The 19,366-nt window shown below is 32.0% G+C and overlaps 1 protein-coding gene and 1 long non-coding RNA gene across 4 annotated transcripts in view; one reads left to right on the forward strand and one right to left on the reverse strand.

The window, feature by feature from the left end:
- Positions 1 to 19,366, reverse strand: part of LOC129954253 (IQ motif and SEC7 domain-containing protein 1) — a 467,024-nt gene that overhangs the window by 205,610 nt on the left and 242,048 nt on the right. The window lies entirely within an intron of this gene.
- LOC129954254 (uncharacterized) lies at positions 17,918 to 18,717 on the forward strand. The gene is made up of 2 exons (XR_008782672.1): positions 17,918 to 18,176; positions 18,235 to 18,717. It is a non-coding gene; the product is annotated as an uncharacterized LOC129954254 (long non-coding RNA).

Raw genomic sequence — 19,366 nt, forward strand, 5'->3', positions numbered from 1 at the left:
GTGTTTCGAAAGTTGCTGATCTTGAACGCCAAAACGATGAGGAAGGAAAGCTCTGCGGTCCTGGCATAGCTGATTGGATTGTATGTTTTGTAAATCATGTTTCATTGTAACATTTATCTTTAAATGCGTTTTCCCAAAAGGTGTTGTTTTTTAAAACTACGTGCGTTTTGTTCGCATTTCATATATAGTAAAGTGAGAAATTCCCAACAAAACGATCCGCAGTGGCCACATTTTTGTATTTAAAAATTGGTACAACTGAAAGAAGATCTGTCAAAAAAAATAAAAAAAAAAACTTCAAAAAAGAGGTTTGTTCGTAGACTACTTCATTAACATGTGGTGTTGAAGAGAGCTTGAAGCTCGCCTCAATTCTTTATATACCTGAATCGAGTTCAGATTTATCTATTTTAAACTGAGATAAACCTTTTTTGGAAACATAGCAAAACATAAATATCTTTTCTATTGTTTATTCTTGCAAAATAGTTAGTCCATTTTCACTAACAAAACTAAATAATATCAACAGTAATAGATTCGTTTTTTCCGCAATGGAAAACACACATGATTCCAAATGCAGAAGTACTCAACGAACACAGCCTTCGAGATACAAATGCAATATCAATTGTAACAACATTTGAGAACGAAATCACATAAGATCCATTCGAAGCTCATATAAATGTCAAAAACCTATCCATAGTGAGATTCTACTCTAACTTTTATCGGTGTTATTCTCACTATGGATATTGTTTTTGTTATTCGTGTTAAATCCTACTTTACTATGGATAGATTTCCCAACAAAACACGGGTACTGTTGGCAGGATTTTGACGAAATTATAGAAGTATCCTAAATCTGTCAAGCGTTACTTTTCACAAAACATTTCGATAGTTCTAGACATCAGCTTTGGTAAAAAAAATGCAATTTTGTTTTCAAACCGCTGTCATTTTGCGAAATTTTTCAATATTCAAAAAAGCTTGTGTCAAGACCTAATCAACGCTCTAAAAATTAAGTTAAAACATTTTTTTTTAAGGTTCTGAAGCTGAGTTATTGTGCCAGCCGGTTTACTCCGTCTCATGGGCAGTAGTGCATTCAACGACGTTTCTAGGGCTTATTTTATTAAAAAAGTTATCCTTTTTTTTGTTTTTCATTAAAGTTCAAGAATTTACTAATCAAATAAAAAAAAATTGGCAACATGTGTAGTTTTTTTGGCAATACATCCTAAAATAATAGGCCCAAAATTTGAGCGCGAAGGTAGACGAACCCCTTAAGAAAGAGAACATTTTTGTAAAAGACTCTTTGGATAAACGAGCAAGTTCGTGTAACCTTGCATTTTATTTTTAATTTATTAGCAAGAGTTGGTGTTTGAGATCCTAAAAACTGTCTTCATATTTTTTTAAACATCATATTTTTGAATTTTTATAAAAAATTTTTTCATGTTGTTAGAAATCTTCTTAACTAATTCCAAAAAAAAGAGCCTGATGTGATTTCAAATGGTATGGTTTCTAACAAAACAATTTTATTATCATGAGAAATTGAAAGAGCAGATACCCAATCAAAAATTGAAATTTAAGCTGCTTTTTCGAGGTATATTACATCAATATATTTGTAGAAGAAAACATTGACATTGATATTTAAAATATTACAAAACAACAATAATATTTCTATGGCATGAAACATCTTCGAAGTCAGTATCTTTTTTATATTAATAGCAAAATTTTGTAAGAGATAAAGAATTTTTAATAAGAAAGAAAATTAATAATTTTTTTGTTTTTACTTTTTCGAAAATCATTTTTCAAAAAGTTCACAAATTTTAAAATCTTCATTGCTTTAATTCCAGTATTTACGCTGTGTTGTACCAGAAAATACACAGTCTCGGCCCCTATTTCCTAGAACTATATCTTAGCTCTTCTGTAAAGAAATCAAGTGTCACCGAATGGATTACTAACAAGTGATATAGCAACCAGGTCCATAGCTTGTTAATAATGAACGAGTCGTAAAAAAACTCGGTTCTAAATTGATAGGACTAAGTCCCAGTACTTGTGTGAAGAAATGAGTTAAAATAGATTTGAGTACTGATTCCAGGACTAGCACTGATTCTAGAGTAAGGACTTTATGAAGAAATTGGGCGTTAGAGCTATAAGACCTTTATGACAAAAATTTAGTGTCAATTTTTTTCTTGTTAAACTAGGTTTTAGTTATTTAATAATTTTTAGGAGGAATTGTTGGACTGTCATGCAAGGGGTCTTGGGTTCTCTGACTGTGCCACCATAATTTGAGAAGAAAAAAAAACACATTGTCGCGGATACTGCAAATTTAGTATCATTTTGATGCCTGAAGTTTTTCTGGACCATTGAAAGACTGCAAAATAGTCCTCAATATAGTCCTATCTCAATTCTACCGTATTTGTCTAAAGACCTTGAAAGAATTTTGAAGACAGAAATTAACGCTTATCAGCGTTAGACAGCAAGCTCTTTGCTAACTACAAAACAATCTTGCTTCCGGAAAAATCACAGCTGTACAACAGCACTCCTTTGCGTGATTGAAGAATTGACTGTCTGGAAATGCACTGGGCGGGTTGATATAACTTTCTTGGTCTTGGTTGGTTTTTCTAAGGATTTTGACACTGTCAACCCTGTCATACTGTGTAAGCTTGTATATATCTGTATTCGACTAACAGACAACAAGCACTTCAAATTGGTGACTGTTTATCCAATTTTTTAAATACTTTGTCCGGTGTTCCTCAAGGGTCGATATTGGCTCCTTTACTATTCTGTATTTATGTCAATGAACTTCCAAGTTTGTTCAAAAACAGTTCTTGTTATTTGTATACCAACGACTTTCAACTTTACTTCAGTTGTCCTCTTAGACGCATTTAGCATGGCGTCTTTAACATCAATGAAGACCTTAACAACATTTTAAAATGGTCTAAATTAAATGGTCTTTTCTTGAACCCTAAACAATCAAAATGCGTAATGATTCTTGATCTCTTTTACTTTTTCTCGATTTTTTTTAGTTATGCCCCTATTGAACCGCTCTCTAACATGGGACAACCATATAAATGGAATTATAGGCAAATTTGTTGGGGTCCTACGTTCTTTATGGGTAACCGATTATTTTATGTTGCAATTGTAGTGATGATAGTAAACGTAAACTATATGTTGATTTAATAATTGTGTTCGCTTTGTTTTTGGTCTACGAAGATATGACAGTTCGTCGAATTTTGCTACCCTGCTGCTATGTTCATGTTTGACATCCGAATGTACATTTTGTATAAACTCAGTCCGACTGTGGAACTCTCACACGCTATTAAAGATATCCAGAACACAACACGAATTAAAAAGGCTTTACAATATTATTTATAAATAGCATTTAAATACTTTAAATTATGTTATTCAATTTGTTGTTACAATTGTAACTAGTCTTTTTTCAACAATCTTTATTATTGGCTTGTAACTACTTCATAAGATATTGTATCTTATAGTTACAAGGTATTAACGAATAAATGTGTTTTTAGTCTTAAATATTCTTTAAGTTTTAGTCTTTAAATTTCATTCCCAATACTCAACCAAATGAACCCTATGAAGAAGTAATCAAGTGGTTAGAATGGCTATTTCCACAATTCAAACCCCTCATTTTCACAAAGGAAATATAAAAAAACAAACCTAACAGCTGTTCGTTTTTTTAATTGTAAAATCTTTTCAAAATGAGGTTAAACTTCTACCCATATCAATTATTTCTCTATACACCGACTTTATTTCATTTAAAACTAAGCAAGAATAATCGACTAAAGTAACAAAAAGTATAAAACACTCGCCTTTTAAAAATATTCAAACGCTCTTAACATTCAAGAAGTTATAAAAGAAAAAAAAAACAGAAATTGGACATAAATTGCAAACTCTACTCGTATAGAGACATGTATCCGTAAAATGCATCACCTCAGGAAATGTGTCAAGCAATTCGTTTTCATTTTCCATTCTATTTCCCACTGGCTAGTTTTTTGTTTTTGTTTTTCTTCATTTTTTCACGTCTTCCAGAATTCTCAAGTCTCGCTCTAGACCACCATTTAGCTTGTTGCTTTGCTTTATACCAAAACAAATGCTAACTACCTAAGCTAAAGCTACCATCAGCTACCAGCAGCAGAGATTTACTTTAATTTAATACTCTTATCTTCGCATATATACTAAACAAGTCCCTATCTATACGAGCTCTACCGCAGCGCCCTCCCGCCCTGTTCCGTCATCGTATTCGTAAGTTGTGAATTGTAAAATACTTGCAAAATAGCACACAAAAAAAGGGGGAAAACAAGAATTAAAAGCAAGACGAAGAGGAAGAAGGAGAAGAAAAAAATCAGAAGTAACGAAAAAAACAACATACAAAGCACTTTAGCTTTAGTGGGGCTCTAGGTCTCTAGGCCTATCGCTCGCTTGCACACACCACACCGTGCTGAGACCCGCAACTACTCTTATTGAAAAGAACATGGTTATGAGCTTAAGTGCACTTAAGCCGACCAACGACCGAGGCGGCGACTCGACGCGCCAACCACAACAACAAGAACCAAAGCGAGATGATGATGATGACGCCTTCGATGGAGCACACTTTCAGCAAGAATCCATTGGACTTCTTGAGACCTGTTGCTAAAATGTTGGATTGGACCAGAGGCACAGAGTTAAAGCCTCAACTCAATACATATTGTGAGGGTATATCACGCCGCCGCCGATCACGACTTTGTATGGCCAACAGAAGAACCAGTTCTTTTTTTCGCGTGGAAAACAAACAAACCAACAGAAAAAAACTCAGCGAAAACTCGAATTTTTGCAAGAAACTTTTTCGGTCAATTTTGTGTTTATATTTACCTAGAATCTCAAACCTACACAAAAACATACACATTGCTAACGGTGTATGGTTGCCACTTTTAGTGTTTCAATTTCTTGTATTTCAGGCTTATTTGGGTTCAAAGCTTAATATTGCCCTTTTGTTCAAATTAAAAAATTCTCGAAACTATACAATGGCGGCGCATTTTAAAATTTTATACGGGTAGTACCCATGGCGGGATGGTTAGTGCGTAGGACTCTCATGCCAAAGGCAAAGTTTTTTTTTCAGGGATACTGACTATTGTGAGGAATTCACAAATTCTCCAATAGTAATTTTTGTCATGAAAGATTTTTTCCACAATTTAATATGGAAGACGTTCAATTGAATTGAAAACAACAAGCTCAGCAAACTTCAGGATGGTTTTCTGAATTTTCAATAAATAAATAAATTGACAATTGTACATTTCTGGCATCTGTATGAGGTGGTTCTTCGTTTTCAGAATTGTTTTAAACATCTGCAGGTGTACCATAGGGATGCATTTTAAGTCCTATTCTGTTCTTCTTTAATATTGATGATGTAGCTGATGTTTTACCGGAGGGTGTAAACTATAATCCCTCTTTCGCTTCAATTTTAAATTCGATAACAAACCTCCTGCATGACATGTAATCCTTATATTAACGTTTTGAAAACGAAAATCATGATCTTCGAGAACCGACAGCGAGGAAGACTACGGGAAGAAATAATAAATTCAAAAACCTAAGTGTATTGTTATGATCAATTTAAATTTTGGCAAACATGCAAAGAAAAAAAGCATTGAAGCTAAATTGGCAATTAATTGATGTTTTCGGAAATTTTCGCAAATCCAAATATTTATGTAGCCTCTAAATATCAAGTCTTTTACGCTACTGTCGAAACGTGTTTGTCTTACGGAGTGAGGGCGTTCGGGGACAGTTGCATTGAAGAATTTAATGCTGTTCAACGATATTTCTTCAAGCGACTATTTTATTTACCGAACACTTCTCCAACCTATGTAATACTAGAGTAACTTTCGCGATTGGCAGGTCATATTTTCAATGATGATAGCTAAAGTGGACGACAAAATACATCGCCAGCACTTACCTAAAGCACGCCTCTAGATTGCCTCAACTACCAAATGCTTACTAGAGGAAGTTATTTTAATAGTAACTAATTGAGGTGATAAGCATCATTTTCAAAGGGTCGAGTTATTTACTCTCAATTTTATGCCTTACAGAGCAGATCTTTCGCAAAACAGAACAGAAATTAAAAATACTTTCATTTTATAGCACATTTTCCTATTTTACAAGAAATCCGAAGGTTATACTTCCAGAAAAGTTTTGTGATTGAATAGTCTCTACGATATATTAAATCGCTTTTGGGTTTGGTTTCTCGTGTTCAAATTTTGCAATCATGCCGTGACCTATCGTTATAGCTTCTAAATTACCAGATTGTATTCGATAATTTAAAATTGGTAGACTTTGTGTTTTAGATCAATATTATATCTTATGTTGGAAATGATCACAGTTGTGAATAAGCCAATTAATTAATTATTTCTAATTTGTATTTAAAATTTTTGTCATGTCGATATTTTTAACCAAAATATTGTCAAGCTTTGTATGACTTGATTGATAGTTCGGAAATAATATCAAAAATATATAACCAGAAGTTGTCTTCTGGAAGTTCTGAGTCTTATTTTTAAAACCTTTAATTTAATGATTTTATGGTTTCAAAAAATATCATTTAGAGTTAATTTTAAGTGCGGATTTGGAATTCGAACTTAGATTTTACCTATCTGTTCAAATTTTAAAAATATCCTTTTTCAGTATTATTTTTATGTTTTTTTTTTGTCAATTCATTTTAAAAACTTGGCTCGAAAACCTTTTCAACTACCATCAAACCGGTTTGATTTTATGTTAAGATGTGTTTTAGCATAAATGGTTCCGAGTTTCTATCAGACTTATTTTTTTAAAATAGTTTTGAAACCTTTCAATATACACTGCCAATCAGTGATGAGGTCACAAATTTTGCAAAGGATTTTCCAGAACGGTTACTACCTGCGCATAGACGTATTTCCCCACTAAAAATTTATAAATAGATAGGTAAATTGGAAACGGCCGTTGTAATTTCAAAAAATGAACTACTTACAATGGGTATCAAATGCTTCACTAAGATGAGGCCACATGTAAAATAGATAGATAGAAAAAACTAGCAAATTAATGAAATACTTACAATTTATGGATTATTCTTTAATAATGAGTATGTCAAAAATTTTTGGATTAATAGTTTTTTTTGTACAGTTTTGGGAAATTACTGGCAAGGCATCACGAAAAGCTTTGATTAACTCTGATTGAATCCTCTTCTAATAACCCTGGAAATGTAGATCGATCCATTGCCTTGCTGGAAAATCCAAGGCAGTGTTCCAAAATATTTTTTATTTTTGAAAATCACCGGTCGAAAAGTTGCTCCCGTTTATTGTTGTGGACAAAACCTCGAAGTCGGTTGCGACATAGTATAGTAGGCTACAACTCCTCACACCATTATACCTGGTGTACGGCTATAATGCCTTGTCAAAATAAGCTCATCCTTTCTCATATTACAGAAATAAAAGTTGTAACCATCGAGATTTTCAAGGCCACTACTTTTGGCCCTTATTTAAGTCGCTGGTATAGTGGAATTGGAGGCAAGCCGTAGAGTGAACCGCTTTTCACTTGGTGTTGTTGCTTTTGTCGTGCGGCCTTTTAAATTTTGTCCATATCTTTGTAGATCAGTAAGATAATCGCTCACAACTCTCTTGCTTAAATTTCTTTAAAACATCTGTTTTAGCTTTTTCTGTACCTGTTAAATTCTTTTCGGAACCATCAAATCAAAACAGTTGTTTTCAATATTCTCTTATCTAAGATAAAAATATTTTCTAAATGTGTTGCTTTATCCTAGAGATTGGCAGTGTAATTTTAAGTTCTAAAACTTGGAATATGGGTTCCATTCGTCATATGAAATAAGAATTAAAAGAGTCAATACAAGGAAAGGGTATTTTTTGAGCTGTATGGAAAGCTGTTCAACTTCTAACAAAATGGCATTCCTAAAAAGGTATGTTCTTGAAATTTGGTAGAAATGTTTGATAACTTTTGAGAACCAAGAAACAAAAGTACTCATATGGATATTGATTTGTTTAAAAATTATATCAAGCTTTGTGCTCATTTTGGAAGATGATTTGTCAAGTTGGCAACTATGATTTCTTAGATAGGTTCGAAAAATTATCGTTCAATGGCCTCTCGGTCTGGGTCTGTGTCCGATTCGAATTCGAGGCTCTTTTAGGTTTTTTTTTAAATGTTTTGTTTTTATTTATTTTTGCGCATATGCATAACGAAGATGGAAACGTATAAAATATACAACCCTCCTAAGTCTCCGGACTGAGTCTAAGTAAAAAGTATCCACATATCGCAAGTAGATATGAAGTAAGATTTTTTTTTTTTTGAAAGGTAGATAGTCCACCTAGATACTATTTATAGATACATATAAGTAGGCATTCGTAGTTACTGTGATTTTTTCGTAATCATACATAAATTCTTTGGTCGGCATTTTTGTAAACTGAATTATAAATGTATGTACAAAGATTGCTCGATGTCGGCAGCGGCGGCGGTAGTGGAAGTGGAAGCGGCATCAAACGGCGAGGTCTTATTGAGTGCTTTTGGATTTGAAAAAAAAAAAACAAAAATGTTTGTTTGTGGGTAATGAGAGGATGATTCGATGATTCGATGAGATGATTTGTGCGCAATACTTTCGGAATGCGAAAATGTGTTAGGTAATTTCAAAACATTACCATCACTACCATTTAATGGAGGTCAGCCGGCATTTGCTATAAAGTGGGTAATATTAAAGCTAGGTAACTCGTACACCACAACGATATTCGAAAACTGAATCGATTTAATGTTGTTATTTTTTGTACTTTGTTTCGATATGAAAACTGATGTGGCGGCAGCAGCACGGTAAGTCATTCACATTGCCTTGATGTGACCTTATAAGGTGTACATAGATACACGAATATAGTAAACAAGGTGGGTGAGTACAAGCTTTTTTTTTTGTTTTGGTTCATGTTTCTGTTTTTGAATCAGTTTATTTTTTATAATTGAAAACCGATCGACGTGATCGGTAGCGCCGTGGATTAAAATCGAAGAAAAAAACGCATGTGACAGAATCGATGTTTTTGATGGTATCGATTTGATAGAAAAGAAAATTGGTTAAAAAATAACTAAATTTGGTGTGTCTTCGATTTTTAGAAAGCTAACAACTTTCGTATTTAAAAAAAACTTATTTTGATGAACTTAGTTATTAAGTTTTTGTAACTGGATTTCCGATTACGTTAGTTGACTACGTTTCTTTTTCTTCCATACCAAAGGGGTTTTGATAACCTTAGTTCGAATCTGACTTCAAAACCACTATATAACGTTTGGTTTTTAAGATCTCACCTTTACTGTAATGCATTTTGAGGTTATGTAAATTCTTTTATGAATTTTTAAACGCTTTAAAACATTCAGTCGATATATTGTCAGTATTTGCAGTTGTTAGTCTTTTCCTGTTTTACATACATTTTTAAGATAATCTGAAAAATGTATAGTAACATTTTACATTTAAAAAAAAAAGGAAAATATTTTACATGGAATTTTTAATAACGCATACATAAAATAAATTGGGTGGCGCGACAGTCCATTGAGAACCAAGGCCTAGTGACTTACAACTCTCAACCATTCCTGTGTGCGAGAAATGTTGTCAGGAATGGAGGGGACCTACAGTTTATATGCCGACTCCGAACGGCTTATTTTGAGAAAGCACTTTTTCATGACAATAGTTACTCTTGGAGAATTTGTCAATTCCTAGCAAGAGGCAGTACCCGTGAAAAGACTTTAGATGGCATAGGCAGGGATCGAACCCAAGACCTCTAGCATGACGGTCCAACGCACTAACCATCATGCCACGGGTACCACAAACGCATACATTCTTTTGGAAAATATTAAGCAAACTTATAAATGTAAGCTTCACTGTGGGCATTTGTTTTAAATAAGAACAGATAGCTTAAGTTTCTTAACTCCTACAATTATTTTTCAGAACCATAAGAAAGCATGAAACTCAATTTTTCCCAAAACTTTACTAGTATTTAGAAAACACCTAATTAGTAGATTGCTTGGCTTCTAACAATAGGTTATTGAAAGTTTGTACTGAAGCTTTTAAACTATAAATTAGGTGGTGCAACAGTTTGGTGAAAACTAGTTGTGATATAAGAAAACGTCGATAGTGAACTTGAAATGCGGTCAAATTGTCATATTGACCAACAAAATAGTAAATATGACAGCCTTATTTAAAATAAAAATTGACTACAGGATAGAAAATAGAACAATTTTCGATTGTCAATTTCGGATGAACAACTTCGGTAGTCAGAATGACAATTTGGTTGTCACATTGACTACCAAAAATGAATATCGAAAATTGTTGACTATATTGTAGTCAAATTCAGAAAAAAATTGTCATATTGAGTACAGCAGTTGTTGCATTGACTAACAAGTTGTAAGAAAATTTCGGATTCCAAAATTTGTAACCGAAAACGATCCTTTTGACTATCATTGGCTGAAAATTGACTATCAACTTGATTACCAAAATATACAATTTAACTACCAAAATAGTCAATAGGATAACTTTTTCCATTCTGTGTAGTGACTAACTACTCTTGACCATTCCTGTGTGCGAGTATTGTCTTCAGGGATGGCGGAAACCTACAGTTTTAAGCCGAGTCTGAACGGCTAATTTAAGAAAGCATTTTTAATGAAAAGAATTATTGTTCGAGGCTTTGTCAACTGCTCGAAAAAGGCAGTACCCGTTAAAAAAGATTTAGATGGTAGGAAGGGATTGAACTCAAGACCTCAGCTACTATTATTTTTTAATGACATGGTTATAATTTATAATATGTTTTTTAATTATTCTGTTTTTTTATTACTTGGAATCAAAATACTCTCTTAATAGTTATAAAATTCTTACAGCCAATTTCTGGACAAACTTCTGGTGTCTGAACTTCGGTTAAATGATAAATTAGTTTCTTCATCAACTTTTTAAGCCTATGATTTGGATCTCAGTTTGAGATAGGTTAGGTTAGGTTGGAGTGGCTGTCCAGATGTCATTGACGCACGTAGACTTCAAGGGTCCATTTTGATACCACTAATGAGGTTACTCATGGGAGAGTAATGAATTAAAACAAACCATTTTGTACTTTTATTAAAGTTAGAGAGACGTTTTGTATCAATCGTTACCAGTTCACTGGTGTTATCGAAGAAGGGATTACCGAGAAAGTAATTCCTTCTAATGGAGAGTGCTGGCCATGTACATAGAAGGTGTTGGACCGTTTCCTCTTCCTCCTTGCCCATGCAGCTTCTACAGAAGTCATTTGTGTAGACCACTAGCCTCAGAGCATGTCTTCCTATGAGGCAGTGTCCCGTTATTACTCCAATTGTAGGGCTTATACTTTGTCTGCTCAGTGATATTAAGCCTTTTGACCGTTTTAAGTCAATACTTGGCCATATTTGCTTGGTTGCTAGGCAGATGGTGCTCTGTGACCATCTAGCATTTGTTGTTTCTAGAGCATATTGTTTGAGAAGATATTTGCATGTAGCAAGCGGTGTTCCTATGTTATGTTTTGTCTAACATTAGGCAGAAGTGTTCCGTTTTTGGCGAGCTAATCGGCTTTGCAATTTCCCGGAATGTCTCTGTGGCCCGGCACCCCAATGAGGTGAATGTTAAACTGTTCCGTCATCTCATTCAGAGATGATCGACAATCGTGGACTGTTTGAGAGTTTGTGGAGACAGACGCGAGAGATTTAAGAGCGGCTTGGCTGTCTGAGAAGATTGGGAAGTCTATAGGATAGACTGAGATTCAGTTGTTCTGAAAAGATACCACTTCCAACTCCGTGATCGGCCTTTGAAATGTCAGTATAGAAGTGTACCGCATCGTCTTCCAGGGGTCTCTCTTCTTCCCAGGAGGATCTTGAAGGGATGGACACATGGAATCTTTTACCAAATACCATTTTTGAGGTGGTATAGTCTAAGCGATCTGGGATAGATCTGAAATTGTCTAGAATAGTAGTATGTCCAGTATTGTTACTGGTCCATTGAGAGGTGGCTCTAAGCCTTAAAGATAGAATCGATTTATTAGAGAAACTCAAATTTGGAAGTCTAGGATATTAGAACTCAGTTTAGCAAAGGTTTTTTTCTTAGAAAGGCTTCATTTGTAGATTCACTCCGGGTTTAGAATAAATTTCGACTATCTAAAAGAATTTGTTTGTACAGTAATAAATTATTTTTATAAAATATATAAACATAAACGGTTTGCAAAAAAGTCCTAAATACTAATAAAGTGTGAGCTTTACATGGTGCGCTTTACTTTAGTTTTACATAAAGAAGAATTTTAAATAACAAAAATCTTAAACAATATCCAATAAGTCTGGAAAATATAATTTGTGAGAGTATAAAATCCATTCTAATTATCAGAAATTTAAGTCAGAACTATCGAGTCAGAACTATCGATCTACAAAAATAGAAAAAAAAAACATTTTGGTTAAACCTAAATATCTCACAAACCAATAACGCTAGAGACTTGAATTAAATTGAATGTTATATATCGTGACGTGATATCAAACAACTATATTTTTGGAAAAAAATCCAATTAACAGTTTTTTTTTTTAATAAATCAAAACAACTGAAGAAAAAAAAATGTTATCACCTCGAAAAATTTACGAATGAAAAATGATTTTATCTCCAAAACAATTTTGTGCGACAAATAACGTTTGCTTTATTAGGTTTCAGTAGAATTTGGAGTCAAATCGAATTAACATTTTTTTTTACAAAAAATAAAAACCTAAACAAAAAAAATTAATAAAAGTTAGTAAAAATTCATTTTCGACACAAATAACTTTTTAAAACTTTGAGATATTGGCTTTTAAGTAATTTTATTTAAAAAAAAATATTGTTGGCAACATTCAGTACAATTTTGAGAAAAATCAAATTGAGAGCTTTTTTTACAAAAAAAATAAACACCTAAAAATATTAACAAAAGTTGGTGAAAATAGATTTTCGAGTTAATTATCTTTTCAAAAATTAAAAATATTTGTTCCAAACTAATTTTATCTTATAAGAAATATTGTTTTTAAAATTTGGTGTAAGTTTGAAAAAATCGAATTGACAGTATTTTAATACTATAAATGTTTCCAACATTCATTTTTTTAAATAAAAATCTAACAATCGGTTTCTTGATTAAAAATAAAAATCTACCAAAAATAGTACGCAAAATTGTTAAAAATTTATGTTCGGTTCTTGATATCTCTAAAATTAATTTCATTTATCGAACTTGTATTTGTTTATATAGAAAATAGAAACTTTGAAGAAATGCTACTAAAATTTGTAAAAATTGGTTAGCAACTAAAAATCTAATTAACAAAAATAAATGTTGAAATCAAACTTTTTCATCAAATGCAAAATATTGTTGATTATTTTTAATTTTTTTATAATAATTCAACTGATTACTTTTTTAACAAAACACGAAAACCTATAAACCTTTTAAGCAAGATAAATCAACAGACACGAAGGGAAGTCATCAGTGTGGGTCGCATCCCAGCCTCTTTTTTGAATAGGATTTTACAGAGAATAATATTTGGAACAAGTCATAGTGACCCAGCATTGAGAATCAACATTTCATGATTCACACGAAAAATATTTATTAAAAAACATTTTGACAATTCTAATTGTTAATATTACCCAACCTCATTCTGTAAATAATTTAAATTCTATTAATTTAAATCAATAGTAAGATAATATTTAAGAAAACTCTTTGTCGTTGAAAGTAAATGAAAGTATAAATAATTTTTCAAAGAAAATTGGTATGTAATATTTAATTTGTATTTTGAAAATTAAGGTACAAAGAAAATATTGAAAAGATCTATTTCCATAATAAAAAGAATAAAATATTTGTCTTAGCCAAAGAAGAACACATAGCATTAACATGAAACATTCCAAGCTGACATACCTTTGCAAAACTTGCTATGAAACAACATTTTTTTGTGTAAAGTATTTGATTTTAAAATTATTGATGTTCTACCAAGATTTTAATTGTTACTTCCCTCTTATGATTTATAAATTAAAACGGAAATAATTTTCCATAAAACAACACGATCTCATTTTTATATAGTTAAAGAACGTTTTGGCATTTGAGAAAAATAAACTACATTTATCGTGTCAATTTTATTTAATAACAATAAAAAAAAAATGTTAGTCTCTGTCACCATGTTATAAGTTGAGCGTTCCACAAACAAAAAACGCCATCACTTTTATTCATTACGAAATTGGTTAAGTTTTGCGTGTTTGCGTGTTAATGCTTATTGCAATTATTTATTGTTTGTTATTTACTTTATTTTGTATTTTATTTCATATACCAACAATAACTAAATAACTATAGTCAAGGAAGTTAAGTTTAAAACGATTAATGGTGGATATTTGAATATAGAAGATTTATTGTTTTTCATTGCTGCCCTTATAAACTTAAACATTGTTATTTACGGAAATTCAATGCAATTTAAACTTGAAGTTTAAGTTGATTTCCGTGCAGATTTCGAAAAGTTAAAGTTATTAATATTTTTAAATAAAACTCAACTTATGAATGCAAAGACTGTCACTTTGATTCTTCTAAAAATTTACAAATTGTGAATAACGATATTATGTGAAAGAAGAAAAAAGTTTGAGGTCAATATTTGAACTGAAAACGAATTAGTTCCAGTATCAGGCTTGTAAAAAAATGAAATATTTTTCAATATAAAGATTCCATTCATTGAATTCACAACTGGAACTTCAAATTTTGCAATCACCTATCAATTGACGATAAAAGGACTGCATTTTTAATGAAATTAGAAGTGAACGAAAAGGTTTTTTTTTGATTTTTCGTATCTTTTTCTATTTTTGAAGACCTGCCAAGATACTTAATCATACTACAGTTGATACGGAGTTGAAAACATGCATTTACAAAAAAGATGAAATAAGTTAAGTCCTCAACTCATTGGAAAAACACATATGTAATAAAATTAGCAATTAGTTGCAATAAATTTAAAAGAAATTTTGTAGAAATAACAAAATTCATCTTTGGTTTTAAAATATTGGACACTACTATAAGAAAGTTGATTTCTGCATGACCTTATTTACGTCAAAAATACTACCGTGTCCTAAACACATTACAAAATGTGGGAAACTCTTCGCGCTCGGTTCATGATACTTCTTTTGTAAGCTCGATTGATAAAGCCAATTTGATTGCAGCATTGTTTGTTGTTAATTCGATGCTGCCAATGAGTGACATGACTCCTTCCGTACTTGAAAGCTTTTATGGGATGAATCTTCTTTTGCATTATTACTTTAAGATCTTGACATTCACAAATCCGGTGGCCCCGATATTCCTGCTATTGTTCTGAAGAAGTGTTCTTTAACGCTGGAAGAACCACTTCATAAGCTTTTCTATCTGTCCTTTTCTACAGGTCTCTTTCCGAATGGATGGAAAACAGCATTTGTATAGCCTGTCCCTAAAAAAGGCGAATCCTCCGATTGCACTTACATTTTCAGCTTAAGAAATATCTTAAAGAATGTAAGCTTTAAAATGATCACCAGTATGAATTTCGTAGGAATAAATCCACTGGTGATCTCATGGTTTATCTCACCGAACGAGTGGAACAAATATTTACATCATTTTTGAGAAAGAAAGATTATTTCACTTGATATTTCAAAGATATTGGATAGGGTTTGGCGCCAAGATCTGCTATCGAAAATATGTGTTGATCAATATTTTCTTTGTTGGGTTAGAAATAACCTCTCGCAACGCTCAATTCGAGTAGTGTTGGACGGGTTCAAATTTGGTATCCACAAAATAAACGGTGGTGTGCCCCAGGGTTCCGTTTTGTCAACGATACTCTTCCTTATTTTTATAAATGATCTTTTGTCTGATTCTTTTAAGCCACTAAATTTTTTCGATGATGAAAGTACCCTCATCCTTGTTCTTGAGATCGGAACTACCTACGTTAGCGTTTGACAAGCTTATTCACATTATGTATTTATTTATTGCATTCGTTAAACAAACTAAAGTTAGAACTTAAGACTAATATTACATTTATTCTTAGATTTATAGACTTACAATGCTTTAAGCAATTTGCTAAAAAAAAAAGCTAAACTGAAGTGTTGAAAAAATTTACTTTAAATGTTTTACTTTTCAAAACTGAAACTTGTTGTAAACTGAAATCAATTGGTTGAGGGGACTGTTCTTACCATAGTTCGATCTGCTTGACGGTGGAAGTTAAGCCTATTGGACCATGGGAAGAAACGGAGGCAGAAGCGCATGAATCTTCTTTGTACTCCTTCTATTCTGTTTATATAGACTCAATAAAAGAAAGGCCATATTATGCAGCCTTATTCCAATATTGGTCTTACAAATGATAAATTGAGAAGTTAAAGAATATAAGGGTCGCGAAAATCATGTGGAAACCGTTTTATAAATCCGAGTGTCTTATTTGCTTTTTCAATAATATAGTCATAGTGATTTGTAAAAGTTAATTTTGAGTCAAGAATAATACCTAGGTAAGAAAAAATAGAGAGTTTAGTCAAATAAGAAGAGTGTAATTGATAATTATAAGTCAAAACATTTTGTTTGCGTGTAAAACACATGGATTTACAGTTGTTTATGTTTAGTACAAGCTTATTTATAAAACACCATTCGCAAAAACTATTTAGATCATCTTGTAGGAGTAAACAGTCGTCAAGTGAGTCAATACGTTTGAAAATTTCAATGTCATCAGCGTAAATTAAAACAGATGAGTGTTTTATAATAGAAGGTAAATCGTAAACGTACAAAATAAACAGTAAAGGTCCTAAGTGGCTACCTTGTAGTACGCCATAGTTGGTATAAAAATATGATGACCGATTATTCCTAAAAACTACGCTGTATGATCTAATATATTAGTACGACAGAACCTAACTAACAAATTTATCGTTAAAGCCTTGGGGTTTAAGTTTGGAAGCTAATGTTTTATGGCACAATTTATCAAAGGCCTTGTTGAATTCAATTCTGATCTTGATAGCATTGTTCTATGGGGAATCGAAAACCGTGTAGTATTTATTGCTTCGAAAACTTAATACTGTCTTCTATTGCAGAAGCGTACCTCTTTCCCAATGCCACTATCCATGGGTGGTACTGACATTGAGAAGATTAAAAAGATTTCAGTTCCAGGTATGTGAAACACAAATCACTTATTGTGAAGTAATCACATATTCGACATCGCCAAAAATGCTACTTTGAGAGACTTTGTTTCTCTTGAACACTAACGGAAGGTTTCATGCCTATCATTGTTTTATTGATCATTTCACAACAAATCCCTAGTGAAATAGCCAGTTGTATTCCTCCCCTCAAACAATTGAACCGTAATACCCATAATTCTTAGATATTTTATCTGTTTACTCGTGAGCCCACTCCGAAATTTTTTCAACCGCACTGAACGAATGTGGAACCAGGCTCAATATTTCCCATTACAATGAGCAGACGTTCAAAACTAATGTGCATCGGTATCTCCTTTCTCATTCTGTCCTCCCTTTTTAATTGCATGCACTGTGTTAGTCATTATAAGGGTATTCATAACCCCTTAAGTTTATTATGTTTTCAATATTTGTAATAAATCAAATTCAAACTTTTAAAGTAAAAAACTTTTTTGTTGTTTTAAACTCGCAATAGTGACTATTCGAATGATTTTTAAAAATTTTGTATTCAGTGTCGAAATTCAGTATTCAGTAGTTTTTATGTTTTGAAATACAGAGTTTCTAGTGAACTGAATTTTAATTGAATTTATTTATTGAGAACTTTTATTTTGGTAAATGGTTTTAGAGTCCAAACTGGAATATACTCAACACTCCAAGCCAAACTATTTATTTAAAATAAATGCGGGTGAACATTGTTTGCAGTTTTTTGTATTTAAATATTATTTGTGTTATATTTAAAAGTTCAAACCAATTTAAATGTAACTTTTGCATTGTGCAAATGTTTAACTTTCTTTTATGCGGCTTATTGTATAACTACGATGCTATAGGATGGAGGGATTGGCTCACATTTTATAATTTACCCGCAGCAAACTTTTTGATGCCAAATGTGTCAAGTGTTTGTGAAAAAATATGTACGTTAAAATTACATGATGACCATATTTTTTAATTGATATTTAACTCATTGTGATTGACAAATTTTAACATCAAATAAAACGTGATGGCGCATACAAAAATTTAACAACTTTCATAACTTTTCGATGTAAGACTTAACTTAAAACTTTATGCAAATGTGAATTTTAATGGACTCTAATTGCTAGGTGCCTTTTACACTCTCCATCAGTTCCGTGAAGTGTGTGGTTTTTTATTTTTTAATTTATATTTTTTCGGCAACTTGATGTGAAGCTGCAGATCTTTTTGCATCTTCAGCATTGTTCCCAATTTTAATCTAAACATTAAAGTCTGTCCACGTACACACGATGTATTACAACATTTATGATTTTTATGGTCATTCATAAAAATGTTTATCCAAGCAGTTTTATCTAAGCCCATTTTTCATATAATAACCGAGGAAGCTATAGACGACGACAAAGCATGAGCCACACCTGCATAAAAGCTTGACAGTCAAATCTATGTAAATATCTTCCGTAAAAGTTGAATACAAAAAGATATGTATATAAACATGAGATGCATCTAATCTCCATAAGTTGTGAGCTTATTCAAAAGCATCAAATTATGTAACATGGTTTTGTGCATACAAAATAAAAGTTTAAAAAAGGTTTTTCTTTTATTTTCCGCCTTCACTTTTGTGCATTTTCTTTTTTTGTGCTCCTCTATATATTTATCTATCTTATATAAAATTGCAGCAGATAGGTATAAACTTTGAAGGTTGATAGAGGCCGAGGTAGAATGATTTTTCTTCCGGAACCAGCACAACTTTTTTGTATAGAGAGGAGGCAAACAAAAAAACAATGATCTAATTTAAATATCTAGGAATCGAGACAATGCAACTTTGAGCGCATTAATTGAGTGATGTGATGATGAGGTTGTCTGTTAGATACTTTTTTGTATAATAAATTAGTTTTGGTCCCTATATCACTTGATGTATATCAAATGATCGTTTGAAAAAGCGTTAAGAGATCTTTTTTTATAATAGATATGACTTTAAATGGAAATTAAATTATTCTGATCTTTTACCGCTATGATTTTTTTGGAAAATTAAAGTCGGTAGGTACGTAAACTGTTTGATTAATAAATAATATTTGATGAATGAAATGCTGTTTTTTCATTTTTAATTATAAAAGATGGTTGAACTTAATGACCATGAAGGTAGAATTCTTTGAGGGGGAAATATTGTTACACTTCATTTTGAATTAATCTAAAGAAAACAAAGCTTCTGTGGGAATTTCTATTAAAAAAAAACAACTGTAATATTCCATTTTCAATTCAACT

This window comes from Eupeodes corollae, chromosome 1 (genome assembly GCF_945859685.1).
Source record: "Eupeodes corollae chromosome 1, idEupCoro1.1, whole genome shotgun sequence".
NCBI classification, from domain to species: domain Eukaryota; kingdom Metazoa; phylum Arthropoda; class Insecta; order Diptera; family Syrphidae; genus Eupeodes; species Eupeodes corollae.